At 32.8% G+C, this 19052-nt stretch overlaps 1 protein-coding gene and 1 non-coding gene across 2 annotated transcripts in view; one reads left to right on the top strand and one right to left on the bottom strand.

Annotated features, from left to right (window-relative positions):
* The window catches only part of KCND2 (potassium voltage-gated channel subfamily D member 2), a 462470-nt gene that overhangs the window by 369417 nt on the left and 74001 nt on the right, over positions 1-19052 (top strand). The window lies entirely within an intron of this gene.
* On the bottom strand, positions 6303-6421 carry LOC112478787. The gene has a single exon (XR_003045960.1). It is a non-coding gene; the product is annotated as a 5S ribosomal RNA (ribosomal RNA).

The following is a 19052-nucleotide window of genomic DNA, read 5'->3' as shown; positions in this document are numbered from 1 at the left end:
AAAGGTAGAGAGAAAATGTGATTCTGCTTTCAATGCCCTCAGGCCTCTTGAATCAGCTGTCCATAACCCTCAGTGATTAAAAAAAAAAAAATGGAGAGAACCATTATTAAGTTATAATGTTTATATTGCATCCCTTCTCACTGTGGACTGTGTTTATTTATTGACCTCTCAACAACCTTTCTGGACTGTGAAACCTAGAGCTCAAGAACTTGAGTTTTCATGTACCCTCAATATTTAATATAGAAAATGAGAGAGTGGAGATAATTAATCAGAAGCCCAGATTTCCTTGTGTAGCCCAGGAGAACAGACCTTAAGAAGTATAAAGAAATTTCCAAAAAATGTTTTTAACTGGATTACATTTGGGATAAATGAAAATGAACTATCTCTATGTGGTTCCATGAGATACCTCTTCAGGTTGGTGTCTGGAAGGCTTACCACTTCAAAACCATTGTTCGTTCAATGGTAATTTCAGTTCTTTCTGCTGGAGGTAGGAAACTAGGTATTACTGAGTTTGGAGAGAGGAAGAAACTAAAATATCATTACACAAAAGAAAAAGAATTTTTAAGTTTTCCAGAATCTTTGTAATTTTGTTATTATAATTTTTGCACCATCTTCTTTCTCTTAGTGATTAACAGGAGAACTTTTGGTATATAAAGGATGTATTTTTAGTGACAACAAGAACAGAGATGGCTGAAGAAACTCACCCTCTCTATAATACTTTTTTATGAAGAAGAACATCCAGGGACAGTAGAATAGTCAAAGTTTAATAAAGGAAAAATTTGAAACCAAATCTCAGTGACTCTGTAGTACTTGGATAAAGGGCCACTCATTGATCTAAATTGCACCTGAGAGATGCCTTCATTGGTTCATTTGCTCCCTAGCAGGCAGTATCTCCCCTTTCATCCAAAGCTTGAGTTTGGTGTAAAAAAATCTTAAGACATGAATCTTGCCTTTGCAAATAACTAGCCAAGTAACCTAGAAGGAGTTGTCCATTACAGATGCCAGTGAGCTCATTTCAACAAATAATAGTATTTACATTATAGATTTATTGTCAGTTTAAAAAGAGATGTTGCTCAGTATGTATTTATTCATAAAACAAGCAATAAATACCTACTGTGAAGCACATGTTATACTAAATATGGAGGGTACATGAAAACTCAAGTTCTTGAGCTCAAGGTTTTACAGTCCAGAAAGGTTGTTGAGAGGTCAATAAATAAACACAGTCCACAGTGAGAAGGGGTGCAATATAAAGCAATATGGGAATATGGAAGAGGGACTCATTAACTTCACTTGGAGGAAGTTAACAAGTAGTAGACTTTAATAGGTATGTTTTTGTGTACAGTCTCTCAACACAATTTTATATTGTGGCTTAAATGTACTTAGGCCATGTCTAATTCTGAGCTTCTTTTACAGTGCTTCTTATAGTTAGTGCTCCTATAATGCTTATCATTAGCAATTATTTTAATGCATTTTTCTGTAAAGTTGTGTTGTTTTATTACAGAGAAGGTAGGGGTAGTTGAAATCTCTCCTGTGGTTCTTCAATTTTAATAACAAGCTATGCTTGATTGTTCCTTCAAACTCTAGGATGATTCCAAGGATGCAGGATATTTGATATTTTCAATGAAGAAAAATATATATTTGTATAGAATGCAAAATATATATTCATATTTAATTAACCAGGTATTTGACTAGAGGCATACTACTTTTAATATAAAACATTCTATTTATGAATATGTGGAGTAGTACACACTTATGTTCATTTTTGGTTGACATGTTAAATGGTACAATTTATATGGAGAATGATTTGGAAATATCAATCATAACTTGTAATTGAAAGAATCATTAACTCAGCAATACTAATTTTAAGAATGTGTCCTGCAGACTGTTAGACATTTGTGAAGTAACATTTGTATAAAAATATTTATTGTAGTGATTAGAAACCACATAAATGTTCAACACAGTAGAGGACTGGATTGAATTATTAGATAACTTTCAGATACTGAATTTAATGTATATTCAGTTATATAAAATGGAATAATATGCAGTGGTTAAAAAGGAGAGAGCACAATATGTACTGATATATTGTCAAGTAAAACAGCAAAATGTACAATTGTGCTTGTAGCATACTCATTAGTGAGAAAGATATAGATATATGGATATAAATATGGATATGGCTTTGGATATGAATATAAATACATACACATATATCTATATAGTCTTGAATATGAGTAACTATCCTGAAAATGATACACAAGAAATAGTTACAATGGTTACAGGAGGAGATAAAAAATAGAAATATTCACTTATTATATACTTTGTCCTTTTTGAACATAATATTATGTGTACGTATTGCTTATTCAAAAATGCATTAAACAATTTAACAAAAGAAATATCTAAAACAGAGAATGTCTCCCCAATATAATTATTATAATTATTTATAATAATTGTTCTGGTGGAAAGTTTTTCTGTTCACAAGTTACACATGTTAATTCATTGTTATACTTATATAGAGGAACGTGTGAATTTTTTCTAGAGGCAGAATATTTTTTTAATTACTTAAATTGCTTTTTCTCCCAGGAAGTCAACAAACTTCAATTACTTTAAAACAAGCAACGTCAGCTGTAAAAAAAAAAAAAAAAAAAAAAGGATGAATCTTATATTTGATAGCATAAATGAGGCATAATAATCAAAGGAAAAAAACTTTTGAAAAGAAAAATGTATGAGCTACTGGATCCTTGGGACGCCAGCAGTAATTTACACACCATTACTTATTCAGGGTTGCATTCTTAATTATTCTTTAGGAAAAAAAATAGTTAATTATAATACTGTAGTCATTACTTCTTTCATCATGCAAGAGAAACAATGCTGATATAGGCACGTCTTAAAGAAATATGACTCTTGCAAAATTGTTTATATACAATATTTAAAAGGAATATATTAATAGCAAAACACATTTCTTAAAAGGCATTGAGCTTTTAAGTTAATTCTTTTGCTCAAGTATTTCTAGAAAAATGAACATAAGATCAATTTAATACTAGGTTCTAGATTATTCATGACTTCCTAGCTTTCTCACAGATGTTTGTTAAAGCACCTTTAAAAACCAAGTAGAGAACACTACTGAACTGTACACTTAAAAACAATTAAAATCGTAAATTTTATGTTGTCTTTTTACTATAATATTAAAAAAAAAAACTAATGGAAGATTGGATGAAAGAAAAAATGAAGGAAAAATTTACCTCTTTAATATGAATAATTATCCACATCCTAATTACATAAAGCCTAAAATTTACCTACGATCATATTTGAGATTATCTCTCTATATATCTTTGTCTATATACCTAATCAATGTAATTAAATAGAACAAAATAAATGAAGAAAGGTTATATCCTGATTGCACATACTCGAACCACAGACTTTTCTGGTTTCCCATCTGTTTAAAATTATATTTAGTTCATGCTTTTACAGAAGTATTTTAACAAAAGGGGAAGACTTTTAATATTCTGTCAAATCTTACAAATTATCTATATCATGTATTCAATACTAAACATAGTTCCTCACTAGCATGTATCTCTCTTTATGGCTGGTCTGGCTTTCCTGGCCATCAGTTGTGAGGTATATATATATACATACAAATTTTATTAGTAGTCTAAGCCAAACCAAATTCAGAAAAAAATGAACATGCAGAAAACACTTAAAGATATATTCCAGAGACAAATGTATGTTCATGCTTTTTAGATTATGCACATCATTGTCTCTTCACATTACTGTGAACTAGACTTGAGTCACAGAAATTTAACCAAATGAACCGTAGAAAACTATTTTCTTTCATAATTTGTCACTGTAAAGCAAATGTCTAAATCTGAAATGGTACAAATGAATCTTTCATTGTATTTTTAAATACACAGAGCATACTGAGATTAAGTATTTAGAATTCATATTCAAGTGTATCTACAATGTGTTTTAATAAGATCATGAATAATGAAGTAATTCTATACAATGTAGAAAAGCTGTGAAGTGTAGCATTCAAGTGATATTTATCTATGAGGTGTATCCATTTTATGGTTCTCTTTTCATAAATTTGATTTCCACTTGTGGAGCTGTGTCATTCGCAGACTAATTAATATGACTTATCTTGTGGCTAAGCAAGAATGTTTTTCACTTTTCCTTTATCCTTTCACCTTGTGCAAAATTATTATTCTCCTTAACACCTCATTTATCTCTCCCATTCACCCTAGGGAGTCTCTGTCTAGGAGGTGTATGTAGGAGAACAACAATCTGGCAGCCTCATCATAAAATGTAATATGTTAGCTATTTCCCTTTGCAAAGGACCTATCCAGCTGAGACTGTACGAGGCCTCTGGGCCACACATGCAAATGCAGCAAACTCACATCTCAAGAAAACTTTTTGCCAAAAAAACAGCGGGAAATAGCTCTTTACCAGAGCTTGTACAGAAGGGGGGTAGACATTGTTTTCTGGGAGTTTGTCATGTAGGACAAATAAACAGCTATAGCAGGTGACAAGAGGAGATATTTTTACTGGACCAGATATGCATAGAAATAGAGTTCACTACCATGCATTATTACTGCTAATTCTGGAAAGATTGTTTATCTCTAATATACGAAGGCTATTAAAAAAAAAAAAACTAGGTAGTCAACTGTCAAAAAACAGTAAAGAATAATTTGAACATATGTTATTAAAAACAGATGATTTTGCCCATAACTGATGTGAAAACAGGCATTGATAAACACATATATCAAATTTTCTCTGGTATTATTAGCCCTCATTTGAGTCTACAGCTGGCTCCTTGTAAGCAGGAAGATTTTACTTTTAATTTATGTTCTTTGGGCGTGTGTTTTCAGGCATGCAACTGATTTTCAGTTATGGCTAGATTTATGTAGGTTTCCATTACTTGGGTTTACTCTTGTCCCATAAAACACATTTTGATAGATTTTGCTAGTATTTATGCTTTAAGCTTGCTGTGGAACTAAGAGAAGCTAACTGGCCTGGGCACTGGTTAACCTAATACGTAATCCACATTTCCATCAGAATTTGATCAATACACCTAATCAACCTCTCATAAAGAAAACTACACATGAGTTCTTGATATTTCAGACAAGAGAGAAATTTTGTTCAAGAAGAGGTATCAGTAGTGATCATTGCTAGCTCCAAACAAGTGAGAAGTTGAGTCTGCTTTGTTCTTGCTGTATCCTCAATATCTAGAACATTTCCTGTATAGGCATCCTTTTATGATTTAAATGAAGACAGCTATGCAGAATGATCTCTAGAACATGAAACCAGATGAGTGACTTCATTGTTTTAATCAAATGAATTTAATCTGTCAAATACTTATGCTGCACGTAATATGTGCTGGGTAACATGGGGTTTAGGCATAAATGATAATTCATCACATATGTGATTGAAATTAGCATTATTTCAAATAACCAAATCAGTTGTTTCTTTTTATATTATCCTACCATCATTTAACCAGTTCGAGGGAGTTTATTTTCAACTCTTTCTGTTTTTCCAGATATGTGAAAATTAAGTCATTATGTACATCAGCGGCACCGTCGTACACTCCAACATTCAAATCTTAAAAGAAAAAGGTCCTGATTCTTTACCTACAAACAGCCAGGGTTCTAGCCTCAATGCAGCAGACGGGTGTTTACTTTGCTTCCAGTATTATAGTCCTACCGCTTTACATTAAAATACTATGTTACAAGTCATAAAAATGCTTTAACTGAAGGTGTGCTCCTTATACACACATTCATTCCATAGTTGTGGAGCACATAATAGGCATTGTGGGGCGGGTCAATAGCCACAAGAATGTGCTGAATACTGGAAAAATACAAAGATGAACAAAGCTGAACCCTTCCTTCAAACTTAAACACGAGAATGAGAGGTAAAATATATACAAAGATTGGAAACTTTCTGACTTTGTACAAAATAATCCTCAATGTATAGCTGATGGAATGAGTAATGTCTTAGTCTTTTCAGGCTGCTATAATAAAAATACAATAAACTAGGCAGCTTATAAAGAACAGAAATTTATTTCTCACCGTTCCGGAGATTGAGAAGTTCAAGATCAAGGCACCAGCAGATTCAGTGTCTGGTGAGAGTTCCTTCCTGGTTCATAGATGACCATTGTTTTCCTGTGTCTTCACATGGCAGAAGGGGCGAGGGAGCTCTCTTAGGTCTCTTTTATTTGTTTGTTTGTTTGTTGTTTGTTTGTTTTTTAGGCGAAGCAACCCTTGGTTGACCTCACAGATTGCAAGGTCAGCTTACAATCCCTTTTTATTTTTTTACACCTACAGCACCTGGTCTTCCTAGGTGGTCTCCCATCCAAGTACTAACCAGGCCTGACCCTGCTTAGCTTCCGAGATCAGATGGGATCAGGCTTGTTCAGGGTGGCATGGCCATAGACTATCTTGAATCTCTTTTATAATGACATTAATCATAAAGGTTCTACCCTTATTGCCTAATCACCTTCTTCAGGCCCCACTTCAAATACCATCGCATTGGGTATTAAGTTTCAACATATGGATTCTGGGGAGACATAAACATTCAGTCTATAGCGGTAATTTTTACTAGGATTAAGATTTATAAAACGGGAAAGGCTTGAGTGCCTAAAATTCAAAGGTAGATGGCAGAAAGGAAACATAAGTCAATATGCCAGCAATGGAGGGAAGAGGGCAAAGAAAGATCATTCAAACTTGAGAGACTTCAGAGTTTTTTCCTCTGACTCTGCCATGCCTTCATCTGTGCAGAGGTACACAGCTGATATGTCTTTGGGCGGTACCTCTAGGATGAGTGGATCTGAGCTACCACATACCCTACAATAATGCTGATAGGGGCCAGCTTTTCTTTAAAACTATAATTAATCTTGACTCTGAGTCATAACTACTACCATAGATGACACAACTATGTGGTCTCCATGACCAGAGACTTTGATCCAACAAACATGTCAATAATATCGAAGGCACTGCCTTCAAAGAAGTAATTGTATATAGAATTATGTGGCATTTAAATTCTTTATATCCAATGGTGAAAAACGACTAGCCGGTGCACGGTTACTGCATGTTTAAACTGCAATTGTGAAATTTTTCTTTGATTAAGATATTGTAGTGTTGATTGCATACCATAAGGAGAAAATAGTAAGTAAATTTGCAACTGTCCTTATGCATCAATCCAATGAATCATTTATATTTAAACAGAAAACTAATTTTCACAAAACAAATATAGCAAGAAAGATTACCTTTTGATTTTCTAGCTGCTCAGAGATCAGTGGGAAACATTATCACAACAACACAGCCCCGCCGCTCCACCCCAGAAATTCCATAGGTTTCACATGGGTGAAAATATTGTGGGTGGTCAGAGTTGACATGTTACAAGGAACATAACTTGTTGTTATTGGGGGAAATATACCTCCAATGGGCATGGCCTACTGGTACTTCTAATTATATTATTTAGATTCTACTAATTTTTTTAAACTTGGTAACTGCTTTCCAAGAGAAAAGCAAGTTTTAGTTCTCACCAGTTCTGAAGTCCTTGCAATTAAAAGCAGTGACCAAGGTACATTCAGTCTTCTGACTAAAATGCATAACTCCTTTCTTTTTTAAAATTTCCGAAGGGAAACTATGACTAGTCATGTGAAGAAAGCTTCCTAATCAAGAAAAATGTCTTTTCCTTAAATAAAACAAAAGTAAATGTGAAAAGGAATCTTTAATTAAGAACGGATCATTTCCTTCCCCTATATATTTTGACCTATTCTTTCTATTGTTTGGATTTCAATAGAAATAACTTCTATGTTGTTTGTTTAAACTTAATCTGCTATAAAAACATAAACCGTGCCATTATTATTGATTAAGATAGGACTACCAGCATGGCCTTGAAAAACCATTATATGCAAATGTAAACATATCGTTATAATGTGAACTGAGGCTTGCTTGCATACAAAAGTATCAATGGTATTAGTAAAGACATTAAAGATTTTTAGGAAAAATACTTTGTGTTGTGATGAGCTCCATAGTTTCAATTAAAGAATACAGTGTTCTTGGATTTGATTTATTAATATATTTATAAAAAATACATTTATATATATCATATAGCATTTTTCCTCCCAGCATTTAAAAAGGAGTTATTATATAGCCTTTTTCTTAGAAACTAAGAGGGATAAGAGAAGTATTAAGGGTAATTTTCTTTAAAGCCTATTTAAATGGGAAACTTTCTCAAACGATATTTAGATGAGGCTTTTTAACTTTGATATAGTTTATAAAGGCAAGTGGACTCAAGATATCTGAACCTAATAATAATATTTGTTTTTTTGAGGGAAGGTGGCAGAACAGAGAAAATTAACTCTCCTAATCCTCAAAATAGGTCATGTGTATTGCTCCTAGAAGCTGAAACAAAAACCTTTATTTGTCTAAAAGTTTGCAGTCAAGAAGCAATTGAACTATTCTGTGTTTTTAGACACAAAATATTCCAAGGTGCTGTGGTAATGGTACTCATGCGCACAGGCTCCTGAGGTGTGAAGTGGGGTACACAGAGCAATAAAAGAAGAAAAGAAGACAGCGGGCCTATGAGATCCATGCAAGCTTTTGTTTAATAGTACTTCAAATCACTACATTGGACGATACCTGAGAAAATGAAATTATATGATGAAGAATCTCTTAAAGACAACCTATTTTATGACTGGACTTTATGCTTAGCCCAATGTTCTGACAGTACTTTGTTTTCCATAGAGAGAATTAATAGAAACTCCATATATTTTTTGTAAAAGTTAATTAGATAAGCATTATAGTCTTCTACTAAATATCTCCAAGAATTTAGGATAGTGTCAGTTTTAGTCAGTAATTTCTAATTATGACAATTCATTTCGATATGAGAAAGTTCTGTGTAACTAAGCCATATCTCCATCCTAGCATATCTCCCAAATAAACAATGCTTCAAGGATAAGATTATATTTCTTTCTTCATTACACAGTTCTACACAGTGGCTTTTTCTATTGCTTGCCCTGTAATAGCCATACTTCGCAAAAATAAATAAATAAAATTTCTTTTGTTATTTATAATGTGTAAGGAGAGGCAAACTAAGCTTACATATCAAATGGAAATATTTATTCATTTATTTTGTTCCTAAATGAAGATGAAATTATCCTTCAAATTCTCTTAACTTTTCTTACTCCAAATAACTCAGTTATCTAAATAAAATGCACTTATGCACCAAATCGTCCACTAAAACAAAAGAAAACCAAAAGGTAAGGATACAATAAAGACCTAAGCCCAATCCTGCTTTTTGACACCTGTTTATATTCTTCCATAGATTCCGAAGACTTTTTTTTGATAATGTAATTTTTATTTGAAATTATTGGGGTGGCATTGGTTAACAAAATCAAATAAGTTTCCAGTGTACAACAGTTTGTCGTATACATATCACATCGTGTGTTTACCATCCAAAGTGAGACACTTGTCAAATATTTGATGACCAAAGACTTTTACATTGATTCATCTGAATGCTTTCAGGCTAAAAAGAAGTTTTAACAGATGGCCCAACTTTGTTTGTTTATAATGGCGACTAACTGAGTTTATAACTAGAACTAGTTTACTGATAATCAGGAATCCTATGAAGCTCTCCAAACCACCTGGGTCTGACCTCACCCTGTGAAAAATCAGATTCCTCTAGAATGATTGATATCTGATGTATAATATGATTTAGAAAGATAAATTTGCAACGTGATGGTACATGATATGTTGTAAGTAATTTAATTTTTTCTGCTTCTAATTTCTGGGAGAACTTTCTACTACTTACTACTGGAACCCACTGCCAATCCATGTATATTTAAAAAAAGGTGATGTTACAAATAAGATTAGTTTATGATCAAATTTCACCAGTCAAAAACAGAGCAAAATGACAATGTGATTTTTCATAAAGTGATTTTATGCCATCCTTACTTCATGATCTTTAAATGTTTTTTTTTAATTTTATGAAACAAGAGGACAATTAAAAAGATGACAATTCCATAACAGTCCTCCAATTTTATGATCTTGTAAATCTATGATAAATAAAACTTTAAGAACTGCAAAATTTTTTAAAACTTTTACTTTTTAAATTTATCAGATTTTTAAGTTATAAAAACAAAACAGATAAATATAATAATAAAAATACAATTCATAAAGAAACCATTAATTATTTATCCCCATCATTCTCCAGTTCATCTCCCTGAGTTAACCAATACTAACCTATCTATATATTTTCTCACTTTTCTCTACACTCATAAAAATGTTTACATACTTATATATGATTATAAGTACATGTTTATTTCTCTGTACATTGCATGTGTTTCTCAATACTATATTGTAGAAAAACTTTCAAACTAATGTGACTATGAATGAGGTTGTGGTGAAAATACAGACTTTGCAACACCATTTAACCTTCAGACACAGCTTCTTCCCCATCTTTCAAAAGTCAGCAATTAGTTTCCTTGTCATTATCTACTACAATTAAAACTTCCAAAGCACTTTACAGCATTTGTACTCAGTGATCCAGTTATAGTTCTAGAGTATTTGCATAAAAGAACAGAAGTCTAGGCATGTAAGTTAATGTCTCCATGAACTTTGAAGACCTAATATAGTCTCAATACTAAACCTCTTTCCAATATAGTCACCTGTGTGCCAGAATACACATGCAAACTTGTGTACATGTATACACACACACACACTTTGGATCCTAGGTATATAATTTTAGGCGATTTGTATTGTTGCATTAGTGTTTTAGTTTTTTGTTGGTTTATTCATTGATTCTTCAACCTTCTTACCCTAATAAATGGCTTTGTAAAAATAACTATTTTTGCTTATCTTTAAAAATAACTACTTTTGCTTATCTAGCATACTGACCTATTTATTCTCCTACCTTAATCAAAATACTGTATACACCAGCCATCAACACCTCTGATATAGTTATTATACATATACTTTAAATCTTCACCAGACTGATATAAATTTGTATCTTTGTATTTTGAATTTAATATACTTCTATACTCAAGGTAGACTGTCTATAATAACTTATTGTATAGAAGGAAAGAAAGGAAAAAATTAACTAGGCCTGACTCTGCTTAGCATTCTAATATTCAAAATAAATAAAGAACTCATACAACTCATCAACAAAAAAAACAAACAATCCAACTAAAAAATGATCAGAGGATCTGAACAGACACTTCTTCCGAGAAGACATACAAACGGCGAACAGACTTATGAAAAGATACTCAACTTCACTAGCTATTAGGAAAGTGTAAATCAAAGTCACAATGAGATAGCACTTCACACCTGGAAGAATGAATGGCTATTATCAAGAAGACAAGTAATAACAAGTGTTAGAGAGGTTGTGGGAAAAAGAAACCCTCATATACTGCTGGTGGGAATGTAAATTGGTACAGCCACTATGAAAAAAAGTATGGAGAGTCCTCAAAACATTAAGAATAGAATTACTATATGACTTAGCAATCCCTCTTCTGGGTATCTACCCCCCAAATTGAAAACATTTATCCATAAAGATATATGAACCCTGTTGTTTATTGCAGCATTATTCACAGTGGCCATGGCTTGGAAATAACTGAAGTGCTCTTCGATAGATGATTGGATAAAGATGTGATACATATATACAATGGAATATTACTCAGCCTTAAGAAAAAATGAAATACTGCCATTACTGGCATTTGAGACAACGTGGATGGATCTTGAGATAACCATGCTAAGTGAAATAAGTCAAACAGAAAGTTGAGAACCATATGATTTCACTCTTATGCGGGATATAAAACTGAAAGCAACAAACAAGCAAGATAGACAAACAAAACTCATAGCTAGAGACAACAGTTAAATGGTTATCAGAGGAAACGAAGGGAGATGAGGAGGAAGATAAGGGTAAAGAAGTTCAAACAATGGTGAAGGATGGAGATTTGGCTTTGGTGGTGAACACAATGCAATATATATGTAATGTATTATTGAATTGTTCACTTGAAACCTATATAATTTTATTAAGCAATATCATCCCAATAAATTTAATTAAAAGGGGAGAGAAGGAAGAAAGAGGGGAAGAAGAAAAGAAGGAAAATGAGAAAAAGAAAGATATAAGCTGCAAGAAATGCATATTTAGCTTCAATGTTTAACAGATAATAATTATCTAATTAACACTGACCAAGAATAGAGCTACCCATATTTTGAGATAGTAAGTTTCTTGTCATTGTAGGTTTTCAAGTAAAAATGCAATTATCTTGTGCCAAAGACAATTATGTTGGTGAGAAAATAGAATTCACAAATCCCTTGTTTTCTTCTAGCCCAAAAGCTTTGATTCTAAGTTTCATCTATGACTTTCTAGATGCCTTAGCTATCACATTAGTAATCTAGTGATTATTTTAAGCCAGAGAACTGTGGGAGAGATATTTTGAAGTAGGTAAACTCTATATAACTTTCAAATCAAATAGTAGCAGAATATTTACCAATTCAGCATCTTAGAATCCCAGATCTCCTCCCATGAAAACATACAAGGATATCTATCTTTAGAGATATTGAATATCATATTTAATTAAAGTGTGTTCTAGATTATTACTTTTTATTTTCCAAGATCCATGAAGCCATGTTTCAATTAGCCAGACTTTAAAACCTAGGGATCCAAAATGCTTTTTCTTTCCAGAAATGTTGAGTTTTGTGTAGATAGGAGTGGCACTCCAGCTCATAAACCTAATTACTTTTCTCCACTGAGGTTATAGTGTAAACAAGTGGATATTTAAGGAGATGATGGAATTAAATGAAACAGCTTCTGTGTGTCATCATAATGAAACAAACTATTGAGTAGTTGCTAAAGTAATCTGATTTTATAAGTTGGTTGGTTGACGAGTTGATAATTATTTATGTCTTTCTGTGGTTCTAAATTTTAAAAACATATCAGAAATTTAAGCTGAATGTGACAGATCCACCTTCTTCCTAGGCAAGATCCAAGTGCAATTTCTTTTACACATACAACTTTGCTTAATATATCAATGTTCTTTTTATTACCTTAAAACTGAGTTAATTCTTTATTAACTAGTTTTATTTTACTGAGTTGCAGGCCTTTATAACACAAAAATAGATTCAAGTCTTTTATTTTCTTCCAAATTATCATCAACAGCTTTTATTCCTTCAGGATGTGGAGAAAAGGTATTGTGTATGCCTGTGGATTTTCTAGCAATAAAACCAACATAAAATTAGTTAAGGAGGAAAGAAGAGGAATTGGGAGATTTTTTTTTGTGCTGTTTTTACTAATCTAAAAGAAATCACTGGAGTCATTTACTTTCCATTCTCTTTATGATAATTGACTCACACAATCCAACTCTTGTTCTTCAAATAGTTCTGCAGTGATCAAACTAGATTGGATCTCTTTGTTGTTGTGTCTTTTATTTTACAAGCACAATTATTCAAATAACAAATGAGAAAATCATCCATAATCATGCACTCTCAAACTAAATCTACAATTGCTCCATTAATAGTTAAACATATTTCACAGATGGTCCATATTTTTGCAAATAACTGAATAGACTAAATATTAAGTGTTTGATTATGCAAATAAAATTTTGTATTAACCAGAGAATAATACTGGAGGGGAAGACAGAATTATTAAGAAAATTATTATTGGGTACAAGTCTCTCAGAAACTTGAAAGGATTTTATTTTCGAAGGTCGAGCAGGTTTGTCAAGTATTCACATGTGAGTGCATAATGCCAGTCTAGTAATATATCATCAAATATTTTTAATATTGAATCGTTAAACATAATTCTAAATATGTCAGTTTTGGGGGGAGAGTGGAGTGGCAGTAACATTTAAGGTGTAAAGAACATTGTGATCCATGGCATTGAAAATCAGGAATGAACAGAAGAAAGACCACAATTAGCAAGAAGAAAAGGTGAATTCTTACCACATAAGATTGAGAAATGTAATTGGTTAGTTTTGAATTCCTACTAACAGATGCATTTATTTTACTTTAACAATGTACAGTCTAGTGCATAATAAAATGGTGCAATTCTGATAAAACAGGGCCACAAAATGTAAATAATACCTTAGGTCACCTTTAGGAACTTGAGATTGGAGTTTTACTCAAGGACAAATTAGCATATGAGCAAGAAAGAATGTCCCCATTTCCCATTGTGAGATATGTGCAAGCTCTTGCAGAAACATCCCAATTGCCTACCATCTGGACCCAAGCCAAAGTATGCTGTTAAGTTAGCACAGTTAGCCTAATCCTTAACTACTGGGTCCCTTCACTCCATTCAAAAACAAACTCCATCAAAGAGTAGTATTTCAATCTCTCTCTTTTTACTTGTCATGTATTTATATTTGTAGTTCTCTAGGTAATTCAAGGGGACAGAAATCAATACTTAGGATATTTACAATAAAGAAATTTTTGAGCCAAATTTATTCAATAGATTTCAATTTTTTAACTTATTCTTTTTAGCTACACAGAGGGAGAGACAACTACTGACGAACGAGTGGGAAGAGAGGGAGGAAGTGTTCTGCAGGACTTATATAGTCTTCTAGAGAAAGAAGACTATATAAGTCCTGCAGAACACTTCACAAGGAGAAAATATGTCACAAGCTGACTTTAATCAACAATCTACTACTTGGACGTAGAGTGCACACTAATTATAAGCTTAGTCTCTTTTTCCCTGTAGTAAAACAAGACTCTTACTATAGCAGGGAGTATAGGCTTTGATTTCTCAGTTTAAATTAAGAAAGGAAAACCTAGTGTGGCTACTAGTTAAAGCAATATGAGAAAGAAGAAAAATGTAAACTCTAATCTGTGTATATAAAAATCTGGGAAGCAGCATACTGGGTCAGATTAATGCATGTAAGTAATAAGAATCTAAAAAATACCAAACTGGGTGAGGCTAATGTTCCTCCAGCCCCATATTCAGTTTCTAAGAGTGGTCTTATGAAAATCTGGAGGGCATAAGAAATACCTCTTGATTCTTATTTTATCTAAAAATATTAGAGTTCTTCGAATCAATATATCTAACCAACTCTTAGGAATCCAATTTATGCATCTATTCAGCAGATATGAATATGCCCAAAATCATCTTTTTATTCAACTTTGGGAAAAGGAGAAAAAAGTAAAAAGGGGATGAAGAGACAGCTGGGCCAGACACGTCACTCCACTTTGACCTCAGCGTCTGTCCCTCACAGCAACACAAATCCTTTTCTCAGGTGTTAGAAGGTAAAGATTACGTGTAACAGCAAAGTGAACTCATTGTGTACTGACAGCCCCAAATAGAAGCAGAAAGAATGTGACTTTAAATATCTCAGTAACTAAAAAGTCTATTACTATGCCTGAGTGACCAGAGGAAGAATATAGACATCAAAATATGAGTGTCTCATATCCCAAAATTAAAATCAAAATTCACTGAAGCACTCTCAAATAATGGCTTACTAGAGAAAAAAAAAATGTGTTAAGAATAAATTTTTCATGGAACAAAGTTGTGCATTTAACCAGTGTGCTTATGTTATCAAAATGAATGGATTTTCTTCCTTGAAAAATTTCACACATCAGTGGTAACATAAAGTTCAGTAATTATCTTCTATCTTCTATCTAACACTGTGTGATGCAGTAATTCTTCTATGTCAAGATGTAAAGTAGCTGGGAAGTGAACAAAATTAACACACATTTCACATAGGTCATGCTCTGAAAATATCTTTTTTGCCCAAGTGAAAAGCACTGGGGAAAAAGAAAGACGGGTGTGCCTGGGAACAGAAAGTCTTTGTAACAATAGGCTTTTAAAATAATTATCCTCACATTAAAAATGCCAAAAAAATAAAATAAAATTCTAATAAATTCTAATAATTCTTTTATAAAGCGTTTTGATTTTTAAAATGTTTAACATAAGACAATCAAGGTGGCCAATTGAATAGTAAAGTTACATTGTATCGCTTTTCTATATTAGTTCAAGTATAATAAAATTTTAATAGAAATATGCTTGATGAGCTTAACTTACTGCTGAATGAGTAGTACTCTCCAGCTTTTGATAGTATATGACTCGAGAAAAGATTATTAAGAAGACATATAATGCACTCTTATAAAAGATATTTGTAGGAAACCATTAGATGATACAGAAAATCAATAATGTCCTAGTGCCAATTTCAGCAACATTAAAATCACGGTGCTCCTTGATATTTATGATGATAGAGCTATCGAATCATTTCATTTTTATCTTTCACTACATTGGCATTTTTTTTATTATCTAGGACCAGTTGCAAAACTGCATCAGCTCTTTTTAGAAGTGTTTTTCAGATTATTTTGTTTCTAAACTGTTCTTTTCAGGGAAGAACTTTAACAGCCCATTCTTTCTAGTTCAGTGGATAAATGGATTGGTAAAGCCCTTTCCTTTTAGGGAAGCCCTAATAAGTGTAAAATATTAAGACATTCAAAATAGATCTTAGCAGAACCATGTAAATAGGATTTAATAAACAAAATTACTCATCTTTATTTCCTAGAAGAAAATAATAGTAATGGTCTAGCCTCCTTGTCTCACATGTATAAAACTGAGGCCTAAACAATACGAATTATCCAAGAATAGAATTCTGTATAAAGGATAAATAAATCTCTTGATTTTCATCTATATCTTTTTCTAAGGTCACTCAAATTATCATAGAAACAGAAACATAGAGCTTACAATTATTTGACATTTAAAGTAGCACTGAATTTTTTTCTAATATGCTGGCATGTTATCACCAGAGGATTTAGATAAATTCATAAAACTAGAAGAGAAAATCATGAATATGGTGAAATATTTTTTCCACCATATCTACAGCTCTGGCTGTAGAAAAACAGAAGCTATTTGACTCCATATCTCATTTACTAGGCTTCTCTGTAAGTAAGGAGATGCAAAGAGGCTGTCTAGGACTGTCATCTCCAACTTGAAAAAGAACAAGAAAAACTTTAACGATTTCCCAAACTCTTAGATTCTCTGGTTGTAGAATATAGAAATAACGACTGCCAGAGGCAGTCTTTTCACTGGTGGCTTCCATGAATTGTGAAGTCTGCTGCACTGACAAGTAGGTAGCAGAAAACTTTTAGATCTCACCTGGCACTAAAGCTACCGAGAATCACCCTTTTTCCATAGTAACCAGTCTAGCATACATGAACATATGTAGTAACAGCAACAGTAATAAAAGATGAAGGTAAAATTTCACTCCTAATGGAATCTGATTCAAAAGATGAGTCTAATGTCTATAAAAATAGAGATATGTTAAAAATCTTTAAGGATTTCTGTGGGGCTGTTGTCCTCTCAAGCTTACAATATTACTAGTAATATTGCATTTTGACTTAGAAATTTTCCAATTTGCTGTGCCATCCAGACTAGTGTATCATTTTCTTGCTTAGAAACATTTTCCAGGTCAATCCTGAGAACTAAATATAATCTTTACATTGTTCCTGGGTGTTCTCATCTATTGTTATGCTAAATGATCACTTATAGTCAAAGAGTCCAAAATCTATCTGCAGATCAGTTCTGTTATGAGCAGTTTTGTATCCCTCCAAAATTCATATGCCAAAGTCCTAAACCCCATTACTTCAGAATGCAACTATATTTAGAGATATATGTCACCTTTAAAGAAGTGTAATTAAGTTAAATTGCTTGTGCAAACTTAAACCAGTCTGTCTGGTGCCCTTATAAGAAGAAATATGGATGCAAAGATGCTAGGGGCACACATGCACAGAAGATACAGGAGATACAGGAAGAAGTTGACCATCTACAAGCTAAGGAAAGAGACCCCAGAAGAAACCAAACCTACCAACACCTTGATCTTGGACTCCTAGCCTCTAAAACTATGAGAAACAAATTTGTGTTGAAGTGATTCGGTCTGTGTTGCTTTGTAATGGCAAAGTACTACAAGATCTTTCTCTTCAGCTCCAGATTTATAAATATAATAGCATTCTAGTTATCTCAAACTAGTTATCTAGTTATCTCAAATTTCCCCAAACCTAACATCTTCAAAATTAAATAACTTTATTTCTCTCAAAATCTGTTTTTCTTCTTTTATTCCCATACTGATAATTAGGCATCTACATCTAACCAGTTGCCCAACCAGAAACATGGGAATTGTCATTGATATATTTGGTTTCTTCAGTCACCATTTCTATTTGGTTACGAGATAATGTTAATTCTACAGATCTCAAACCCATCCTCCTTCTCTATGTCATTGTTTCTCACTTAAATGCTTCATTAACCTCCTTCCTGGTCTCCTGTCTTGTCTTGCCCGGCTCCAATCAATCTTTTGCACTGCAGCCAGAATGAGCTTACCAAAATGCAAATTACATTATGTCATTTCCTTGCTGTAAATCTTTCAACGGTTCCTCATAGCCTAAAAACTAAAATCCAAGTCCTCATTATGCCATCAAATGGCCTCTGTGATGTAGCGACAACATCTTACATCATCCACCTTTCCCAGTTTGTATTCCAGACATCTTGAACCACATGGAGCTTTGAATATACTACTCTTTCCTTCATACCTCTGTGCAGCATTCCTTTTTTTACCTGCCTAGTTCTAATTTCTTTTTCAAAAGTCAACACAGATAACATGGGTAAAAAGTCTTACTTAAATGACCTGCCACAGGCCAACCTAATCTAGGTGCTCCTCTAATGAAAGCCAAAGGCATTTTATGTATATTAGTCCCATAATAGACTCTATCTATGACTCTAAGACACTAGATTTAAATCTTTCAAAAACTTTATCTTTGTACCCTGAGGCTCTCATATGAGTTCAATCAATATAAATTGATAGAAGAATAAATTAAGGAATGAAGATATGAGTGCAGGTTTAGACCTGTTAAATTTTATTATGAATTTCCTAAAGGAAAGCCATTAATAGACCCAGCTATATTCTGTGTCTGAGAATTTTCCTAGTTAAATATTTTCAGATAAACAATCTGATCTCTTTAGCTATGAAAATTTCCCTACTTCTATTAAAAAAGTACAACCACATCCTAAAGGTAATTTATTGGCATATATTCTTAGGTCTACAGTTTCATAAACTTCTA

Source organism: Pteropus alecto, unplaced genomic scaffold (assembly GCF_000325575.1).
Source record: "Pteropus alecto unplaced genomic scaffold, ASM32557v1 scaffold22, whole genome shotgun sequence".
Classification (NCBI taxonomy): Eukaryota; Metazoa; Chordata; class Mammalia; order Chiroptera; family Pteropodidae; genus Pteropus; species Pteropus alecto.
The sequence above is the reverse complement of the archived record's forward strand: the minus strand, read 5'-3'. Positions and strand labels throughout refer to the sequence as shown.